The sequence below is a fragment of the Limulus polyphemus genome, unplaced genomic scaffold, assembly GCF_000517525.1.
Source record: "Limulus polyphemus unplaced genomic scaffold, Limulus_polyphemus-2.1.2 Scaffold223, whole genome shotgun sequence".
In the NCBI taxonomy this organism is placed as follows: domain Eukaryota; kingdom Metazoa; phylum Arthropoda; class Merostomata; order Xiphosura; family Limulidae; genus Limulus; species Limulus polyphemus.
Window position 1 is genome coordinate 299,325 of NW_013665833.1, and position 10,780 is coordinate 310,104.

The following is a 10,780-nucleotide window of genomic DNA, read 5'->3' on the forward strand; positions in this document are numbered from 1 at the left end:
AGCGCCTTATCCACCTGGCCATGCCGGGCCATGTCATTTGATAAACTTTTTATGACAATAACTTAGCAGTATTATTAATACTAAAAATAAACAACCTCATAACACCAAAATGTTCTAATTGATCCATTAAGAGGAAATAAAGTAAATTATGATTTCTCTAGAAGTAATTAAACAGGGATTTAACCATTTTTATTTTCTGTTGTGTTTGGTTAACGTGATTTGAAACAAACTCCTTATCCTCTAAGGACACTAATCTAACCAACCTTAGCTCAGAAGTGATTGTACAAAGTAGTATTTGCCCCAGCAAACTTTATTCCAGATAAATTTCAGAATTTGTATCACGGATCCGCTACAACAGTCGAGACGAGAGTGAAGTCAGCTGGTCAACAACACCAACCGCTAACTTTTGGGCTACTTTTGTCTAGCCGAATAGTGGGATTTAACCATGCCACTCGTATAGTCCACTCACAGTCCCGGAGTGCGGCGCGCGTTTTTGTGGCAACGGAACGCGAACCATGAACCCTCTAATTCACTGTCCGGGTACGTTAACAACTGGTTCATGTCTGGACCACGTATCATAAACGTAGAATAAACATAAAAAAAATTGAAGGGCGTACCTATTTAGAGAAATATATAGCGTTTATTTCTTTGTTTGTTTGTAGTTAAACACAAAGCGACACAGTGGGCTATCAGTGCTCTGCCCAATACGGGTTCATAATAATACATTAAGATATATTAAGATCTTAGTATTCGCCAGTTAGTAAGAAACTTGCTTTTGCTGGACTGTACATAACATATCACAACAGGAAATGATACATTACTTACTCACAAGAGGGAGATATTGTATACCATATTAATATAGAAAATACTAAAAATTATGCTACTTATGTTTATTTTACAGAAATAGTTAACACGTTTATCATATGTATTTAATATGCTATTTTGCAAGCTCCTTGCGGCTACCTGTGACAAAATTTAGCAAAGCCCAGTTTGGAATGCGGCCACCTGTTTGGGATACACTGTACTAGAACCTCTAATACGAATGAAAAACAGCTCGTATACCACCAACTAGCTTTGGATTAGATAGTTAACTAGATTGTGGTTCGAGTCGAACAGCAACCATGAGATTTGCATTCAGATATTTTAAAAAATCATGCAAACCACGAACTTCGGTTGCAACAGCTATCTATCTAGATATAGATATAGATATATAGAGAGAGATACTATATTTGATCTTCCTATGTCACTTCTGTAATAATAGTTTTCAGTCCAGATTTCGTAATCTGAGTTGATTAATGACATAGATCTCATGTTTCAAATGTTTATTAAGTCCCTTTTTTAGACATACTGGACAAATAATTGATTAATTCCTCTTATTTTGCAAACCTTTGTAAACTTTAATTATTTCATTAAGTGTTAATTGTCAATTAAAAACAAATTACAGAGAAAAAAAGGGGGGATGATCAAATCCACGCTTACGTCATCACTAGGGTGAGAAATCAATATAAAATCCCATAATGCACTGATTAATGAAAAATAAATGTTCGGAAATCATTCAATGCCAGATAGATCAGAGAGATAGAAGGTAGATAAATTTGTGTTTATCGAAAGAAAACAAACATCGCTGTGAATAATCCATACGTACATAATCCTCCATTTTTTCTCGGTTTAACGAACAAGAAAGAAAGTAACACGTTGGTGATGTACGGTTACCTTCTCAACAAGTTAAATGTTTTATTTATGGACTCACTATATAGTCCACAATAAAACATTGAAAGCTTATATCTTCTCATATATATATATGCTACTTACCTCTCTTCATCTCTTCTGACTTAAAAACAATTACACGAAGAGGGATGGATCTATTGAATATAGACAACTACTAAAAAAAATAACGAAAACATGCCGCACGTACTAGAAAAATTCAATTCAGCTTTCTCTGTAAAAATCCTATCGGATACACTGTTCACATAACAGATTTATTTAGAGGCTTCTGTAATACACATCGTTTTGATGATGGAAAGCTGAGCAGATGACTAGAGGGAGGAAAATCGGGAGAGGAGAGGAACACATAGAGAGAGAGTTTAGGAGAAGTGAATCCCCTACACATCCTCGATCCCAGAGGACTAGGCCTTCGAGTTTACGGTTATTAGTCGGGTGTACGGGGCAGGACCTTGTCAATCAAATCAATGACAACTATTATGTTTCTTTTTTCCTGAACAACAACAAAAAACCTAGCGGTGGTCGTGTACTTCACTCACTCGATGGATTGGTGAGAATTGGACGTTCTCCAAGAATCTGATATTAAACTACCATTTAACAATGGAAATATTTATGATACAAACTGTAATGATTTGACAGTTTGATTTCGCGAACATTTTATGCTTACTTTATTCTGAATTAAATTTTACTATGTAGAAGAAACAATTAAGTCATTTTTTGGTGTTTGGTGTTTTTCTTAGAGCAATAACTAAGTTATAATACTTTTTAACAAGATCGTTATGGAGTCATAGGTCATATATTATAATTTATTGCAATAAAACACTTCATATTCCACAGTTTCATCAAATAAACTTTTTATACTTTTTCATGCTAGTGAATATATGATACACTAAGTTCTCTTCAATAAGGAACCTTACCAAATTCAGAAGAAAACATTTTCAAAACTATAATTATAAACCAAGAGGATATAAGTTATACCACAGTTTATCTTTAGATGAAATGATGGAAAACTGTATTATAAATCTTTAGCGTATTCGAATGGATCACAGCTCATTTCTAATTTATGGTTTTTACACCAAACGGAAAAATAGATCAGATTAAATCATATATGCATACGTAAACATGGATAACAGTAATTGTCGAAAAAATACGCATATATATACATAATTCATCAGGTATGCGTGGACATATATGAACACATAGAATCGATTAGATAAATATGAACATTCATAAATCTAGTCCTTCCCGTAAACTATGAATATACATAGAATAGTTGATCAGATAAACATGATGTCCATTGTTGATCAACAAACGTGATGCCCATAGGTGATGAACATGGATGTGCACAGGCACAATTTAAGAGATAAATGCGGATATACAGAGACAAATCAGATTAGGTAAATATGGATATACATAGACATAGGACACGTATGATTGTATAGAAATTCGGTTGTCTCATACAACTGTTCTCCATTTGAGGTGACACTACACATACATGTGCTCAGTTTCATTCTTCTGTTGCCTCCAAGCATGATTCTCAGTACCTGTGTTGCTTCTAATGACCCCTGAAGATCTCAGATAATTGTTTATAATCAAGCAACGACTTAGCAAGTGAAATAAACTTTTATAAAATCAACCATTTTATTTGTTCGGATAATCAGATTTCATAGCCCTCTGACCATAGCTTTTTCATTTCTTATCTGATGAAATGCTTAATAGTTATTTTTCAAGTATTCCAGGATTTGTTACATTGACAAACGACATTTTATTTTACTCTTGTTAAGGTGTTTTTTTTTTTAAAGCTGATGAAATGTGACAATGTTAAAGTGGTACCTAGTGAAGGGTGGTATGTTGGAACATAGCTAACAAGATCACTAAATGCTGTATGTTATGACAAGGATAAGGGTGTCACATTTAATCTCGTGCGTGTAGTTTTATAATAACACTCTCCTATGAACGATCTTTCGCATTAAAAATAAATTCATGGAATACCTATCATACCAAATTCAGCAGTCAAAGTTGGCTGTACCTCGTGACCTGTTAATCTCAACCCAGTGATTCTTATAATTCCTGATGCCTAGTATGTATATATATATATATACAATACACATCGCGGGGCGACAACCAAGAAATGTAGTTGCTCTAGCATGCTGTATTACTTATTCAAATACTAATCTTACTGTCGGGTAAATCTAATATGCATGGGCTTTTTATTGGGTGAAATCGTGTGTGCGGCATATAACACGTGAAGCCGAGAACCTGACGTTCTCCGTACCGACTCTCATACTTTTGTGAGTTATTCTATTTTGCCTGAGTGACTCCAATATGAGAATTGTTAATCCCAGAGCGTGAAAGCATTAGTATGTTAGAATATTAGCATCTCGAAGCGTGAACTTTTTGTAGATTAAAAGCATTCACCTTTAACATAAATTCCTCGATACAAGCACTGTTTATTGAAAAGGAAACCAAATTAAAGATAGTGTGTTTAATTTAGCAGCAACATTGGAGTAAGTTGAATATACTTAATCATCTTCCTGAAACGAAATGTAAGAACTTATGCTAAGATTACAGCGAGTTTTTTTTTCTTCTTATTTACAAACCTTAAATTAAAATGTATTAATTTCCATGCGCCATCAACGGCACCATCAGTAACGAAAACCAGTGTGATTAAGTATTTCGTAAGCAAAATATAAATGCCTTTTCTGTTGTTGTTGTTTTTAATAAAATATATTTTGACATTTTAAGTATGTTTGAAAGTATCGAAATGCAGAGATGATAGTTTAACAGACCAAGATTCCGGCCCGCATCCTTGCCTGCCAAGCAGGTGTTGTAATCAGTTTAGAACATAATAAATCAATGAAGAAAAGATCAAATGTTACGTCATTGGAGTCCTAGTAGATTGGTTGGATAGAACATCTCCCCGTGGATGTAAGTTCTAACCTCGCTCGATCTCAGTTCTCATTTATTCAAAAAAACTTACATTAAATCCAGAAGATGGTATGCTACTGTTATGATTTTTTAACGAGCTCAATAAGTGCTGAAATAGTGACTTTTACCTTACATCTCGTACAAAGAACACCACATTAAACTTCCAAACTAACTTGTTTCTGCCTTGCAGTTGTAGTGGTTGTGGAGTTATGTTTGTTTTTGAATTTCGAGCAAAGCTACTCAAAGGTTGTTTGCGCTAGCTGTCCCTAATTTTGAAGTGATAGATTAAAGGGACCATCACATTATAACGCCCCCATGCCTGAAAAGGCGAGCATGTTCAGGGACGTGATTCGAACCTGCGATCTTCAGATTGCGAGTCAAGTGCCCTAACCACCAGGCCATGCCAGGCCGGAGTTACGATAAAAATAAACTTATTTTGTTGAAATTAGTACCCGTGTCATTTTATTCTTTGATCAGATTTGGTGTCATAGTCCTGTAGTGATCGCTTAGACTTATAAACTCTCTGAGACCCAACTAACAACAATATGAATGATAGATACTACGTGTAACATTTCTGTGAGCTTTCGACAGCCATCAGTTCTCAGATATTCACTGAAATGCCTCAAAGTTAGCACTGATAAAACTGTATGTTTGCAGCATTGTTACTTGTAAGTACAGAAAAATAAACACTTAATTATATAAACTTGTTATGTATAAGCTAAATGAATTACGCGTATTTTATAATTATAGATACATAAACTTACAATATTAACGGCCTATTTCTTTTCATTAACCAGCAGCAGACGTTACAAAAACAAAACAAAAACGGGGAAGGATGGAAAAGTCGATACGTTATAATTAACGAAATACATTCTTACAGATATAAATAACTGTTAATAATATACAGTTTTCAATAATCTTGTTCTCGCTGCATTTAGGAGGAGACTTCAAACGAAACAGAAAATAAACTTGTTATTTTAAGCTCATATTCTTGAGACTAGAATATAGAAACAGAAACATATAGCAATACGGAAGTGCTTAAGGTCTCGTTTTCAGGAGAAATATGACAGATTGATCTATATTATACATTGAATAGAGTAACATATTTAGGATGAAGGGTAACATTTCCTGCAGCTTCGACATTCAAGTGATACACATCATGGTAAAAAAAGGTTTCTTTAGAATTTTTCTGTAAAACTGTTACAAACATTAACACGGTGACTAGAGACATTGTGTAAAAAATAATCACCTGTCAACAAAATAATAAGAACGTGATTGGTAAATCCTGAGATATAGAGAGTAGTTATGATAACGTTTAACCTTGTTTATGCTAAGATGGATATCTTATAGAAGCTGCAGCTGTGACTTTGTTATTGGAATTAATTGAGCTATGAAGGTAGCACTCAGCGCTCAGTGTAACGATGAACTATTTGTAACACATTTCGGTCTGAGAAATACGAAACTGGCAGATCGCATACAGATATTGCTCTGAAAAACCCAAAGCGATCCTCAGCAATGGAAAGTTTAACTGCAGTTAACGAATCATATTTTCGGACTCTTTTTCAACTTTTAAATAAAACACGTTTATAGATAGAGTAAATAACATGCTTTTCTCCACGTATTTTATAAATGTTAGGGCCTTCTAGTCACTCGTGTTGTATTTACACTTTCATCTGACGTTGCCCCCCACCCCCACTCCAGTGACTCAGTGGTAAGTCTGAAAGCTTCTAACGATAAAATCGGGTTTCGATTCCCGTGTTGAGCATAGCACAGATAGCCCATTCTGTGGCTTTGCGCTTAACAACAAACAAGTAAAAACCATTTCATATTCAACTGTGCAGGAATTCCTACTCAAAATAAATAAATTAATACTTAATTAACCAAATATTTGGATATATCAATATATATAAATTGCATTCTGGGCTTCAATACGAAACTGACCAATCTTTAGTTCTATATTTTAATGTGCCACGTGGTTCCTTTCTTCATTCATTAGATAACAAGTTTACCGAATTGTTTTACAGATGTTTTTTGAAAACACTGTTTTCATCTTCGTACTTTTTCGCGCTTTTTCTTAGCAACGAAAGAAAATATTACTGCTGTTAATACAATCCTCTTATTTATGGTTAGTGAAATGTTTTTTTTTACAGTTAATTTGAAAACTAAAAACCTGAATTATTGAAACAAAGGCAATTTTACTAGATAAAATTTACTTCATCTTCAAGAAGATCAAAATGATTCCTGGTAAAAGTTTAACTACAAACTACAATGTTTATTAAAACCTAGATGTCATTTATTTATCACGAATATCACCTCGTTTACTGCAAGTCCCCCCTTGTTTCCCCCCACATGCTTTTCAACCGGTCCGCTTTCAAACGGATGCCCCTTGCCGTCATAACATAGTTTTTGTCAGGGTTAATTAATAAATAACACACCAGGAGGCGCATTCCCTAGATACATACGTTACACCCCCCACTATGAGTTCGTCTCGCCAGCCATCCTAGGCGAGGAATCCCATGAGCCATTCCTTAATGTGTTTGCTAGAACTGTCTATGGGTCGGACGGGTTAAGGAAAAATAGTGATATTCTTATTGAAAAAATACTATCGAAAAAAGGAAACTCATGCAGAGATAGAGCTAAGAACATTTCCAAGATCCAGGATAATAATGTTTATGACCATATAGAGGCACCCTGTTATCGTAAGGTAGAAGCCAGTGAAATGTATTTAACATACGAAAATAAAAAATAGAAGATACGTCACATAACTTTCTTTATAATTATTTTTCGCAAGTTTACGGATTTAGCACGCTTCCATAGTCGATTTAACACGCCTCACCGTAGACGGAACAAAGGAAAATAAATGTTTAGTTTCACCATATCGACGTTGTTATACATGCATGAGGTGAAATAATATTCTTATACAGAATGGCAGGAAACAGATATATTACGTCAAAACTCTTAGAATGCTAATTACAATTTATGTTAGTTGCTTAGAAACATTAAAGTTCCGCAGCCGCAGTGAGAAGAATTAGTCCTAAATTCCTCATGATTCAACTTCTTTGAACAGAAGCTAACGAGTGTTAGAAGCAAAAGCTAGTTTCATAAGCTTTTTAGGTAGGCAAATCACAGAGAAATGTTTAATGTTATTTTTACTCATCCAAACAAATGAGGAATAGCATAAACATTGTCATGTATATCAACCCATTGATAAACTTCAGTAACTTGGGAGCCAGGTGTGGTCTAGTAGCTACCGTGCTGGATTGTGACTCCTAGAGCACTTGGTTCGCATCCCGTTGCCGCAAAATCGCGCTTTGAACTTTGGGGCTGTGAGTGTTTTATTAAAAGAGATGGTCAAATCCCACTGTTCGATCGAGCAGCTCAAGAGTTGATGAGTGTTGTTGGCCAATCTCCTTCCCTCTAGTCTTTCAGATCAGAATTAGGGACGGCTAGCGCAGCTAACCCTTATCCGAAACAAACAATTAGCGTAAAGACATATAATACTTATCCTGTTAATTTCATAGTACCAGCGCTAACGGCTTACGCTATGAAACTGATGGTGGCGATATTAGCGGGATAACAATAAGACTTGCTAAAGAAAGTGACTTATCTATTTAGCTGCATGAAAATATTGCTGGTAATACGTAAAATTGGCACTACTCCGGCTAATGTTTATTTGAAAGCTACACAAGGGCTATCTGCGCTAGCCGTCCCTAATTTAGTAGTGTAAGACTAGAAGGAAGGCAGCTATTCATTACCACCCACCGCCAACTCTTGGGCTACTCTTTTACCAACGAATAGTGAGATTGACCGTCACATTATAACGTCATCATGGCTGAAAGAGTGAGCATGTTTAGTGTGACGGGGATTCGAACCCGCGACCCTCAAATTGCGAGTCGATCGCCCTAATCACCTGGCCTCGGCTAATGAAATAAGTCTGTATAGGTAATAAAATACACGTGATACCAAATTGTATTTTTCAGTCAAAATTTACAATATGAAATTAATTTTTTTTAAAGAATTTTCTGTTCAGAAAAAGAGAGTACACAAGTATCTACAATACTTTCATTATGTTAATTTTTACTTATATTTCTAAGTACATTTTCCGTCAAATTCAGTGCCATTATTTAAATTGTTTTACAATCTGATTATTTACTAAATATTTTTATTACCGTCTGAATTCTTCTTCTTTTACAGATTCTTCAATATACCTGCACATTTCTTTGTTTATTTTTCCTTTCGTCATCTTCTAAATCTATATATTATCTTCCTGATTTCTTTTCTATTCAGTCCATTCATTTTCTTAGTTTTTGCATCTCTTCATACTCCTATATATTTATTCCACTGTATCTTCCTTTTTTTTTCTTTTTTCATCCTAACTTTCCGATCTCCCTGACTTCTCCATTTATTTTTATCTGCATTTATTGCCGCACCTTAATCTGATATTAGATAATATAAAATTATTTAAAACGTTGTGAGAAAATTTGGTTAACATTTCATCCAATAGACTCTAAATTTGGCCAAAAATGCTAACTCACTTTCGTCATTGTTATAGATTATTATGTTATGTTTAAACTTTAAAAATATGTCCATGCAACAGTTGTATTTATCTTTTAATCAAATTGATTTCCATGTTTTCTTAAAAACATCATCTTTATTTTTACAATCTTTTATAATATTGATATATCAAATTTCTTGATAAATCGTTTAAAATAGTCATAGCTGGTTACGTGAATTTATATATACGCACTTGTTTCTATATTTCTGTGTTTATCTTTTAAACTTACACTTGATTAGCTATTTGTATACTTTATTTATTTATAAAAAAAGTGATCTCTGACTCTCAGTTTTAGTCTTATACAAAAACAATCATTTAAGTAAATAAGTTCCGGGCAGGTAAGTTAACTTATGCTTAATGTGTTTCACACCCAGAGTTAGTCGTGAAGTAGAAACTTGATCCTTCATCGAGTGGTTTCTTTTAATGCTAATACGTACGCGCGTGTGCAAGTGTTAAAAACCACGGAATAACTCCATCGAACCTAGTAATTCTTAGATTCAACCATCTCCGATAGGAAGTACGGCTAAGGCTTGGCGAAATCAATACAAGACTGTGATCGTATTTAGACTTGAAATAAAAAGTCGTCTTCTCTACACCGTGGATCGACGTAAGTATGGTGTGGGGATTCTACAAAATAATGGATTTAGGAACTGTTTCACTTATTCACGGGTAATGGGCATGATCTGTGTGAATCCTTTGTCATTGTAGATGATATATTTTAATTCTATTAAATAAAAACAGTATTTATACTTAGACCACAAGCCGATCTAGGATGAATCTTCTCTATAATCACGGAATAAATATAGCATTTGGTGTTCTTGTTAGAAAATTCTTGGTTTAGAAGGCATAAATTGGTGCCGATGTTTATGGCAATATAAGAATAATAGAAAGTTCACGTTTTTATGACATGTTTATAGATTTCACCATTATATGCTATTTCAGTATTTCTGTAAAGTCCACAATGTCGATTAGAAGAAAATACTAGCAGTTTGTTTAACACCGCCCTTCACCTAAATCACAGCTGATACAGATCTAACACTTTAGGCTGCTTTTCAGTGTTATGGTGTTTGGCTTGAAACCAACTTAACGATTTAGGCTAGTAACGTACCTAAAACACCCCAAACGTTTATCATGCGTCTGCTGGACTGTTGCTGTTATGTCACAAATGTCGTGAAAATGATTCTTGGACTAAAAAACACACACATAAAAAACCAGTTTCTTTTTTTATCTGGGAGTGGTTCGGCCACCATGTAAGGTGGACTACCTCAAGTTAAACCTGGCTGTCAAGTGAACTTTACGAGCTGCGACAGGCTTGGCCAATTATGACAGTTTAGATTGGCGAATGTCAGCGGAATAGTAATGGTCGATTACTTAATCCTGGTCTTCAGGTGAAATCGTCTTTCTCAACACGTGGACGCTCACCTTAAAGACTGGAATTCTGGTTGAAATAGATTGCAGTGATAGCGAGATTCTTTAGTGAAAGCTGCAGATGACACAAACGTTATTTATGTCTACGATTTTCGGAATTTCGCATATTTAAAATCCCCCAGTCATTTTTATTGATACGCTTTTCCA

General features: G+C 34.6%; 1 protein-coding gene across 1 annotated transcript in view; it reads right to left on the reverse strand.

Annotated features, from left to right (window-relative positions):
- LOC106478548 (sal-like protein 1) overlaps nucleotides 1-8,986 on the reverse strand; it is a 201,838-nt gene extending 192,852 nt beyond the window's left edge. The window contains exon 1 of the mRNA XM_022382154.1: nucleotides 8,820-8,986. The gene's annotated coding sequence lies outside the window, so the exon portion shown is untranslated. The remainder of the gene's footprint in view (nucleotides 1-8,819) is intronic.
- Nucleotides 8,987-10,780: the final 1,794 nt, after the last annotated feature.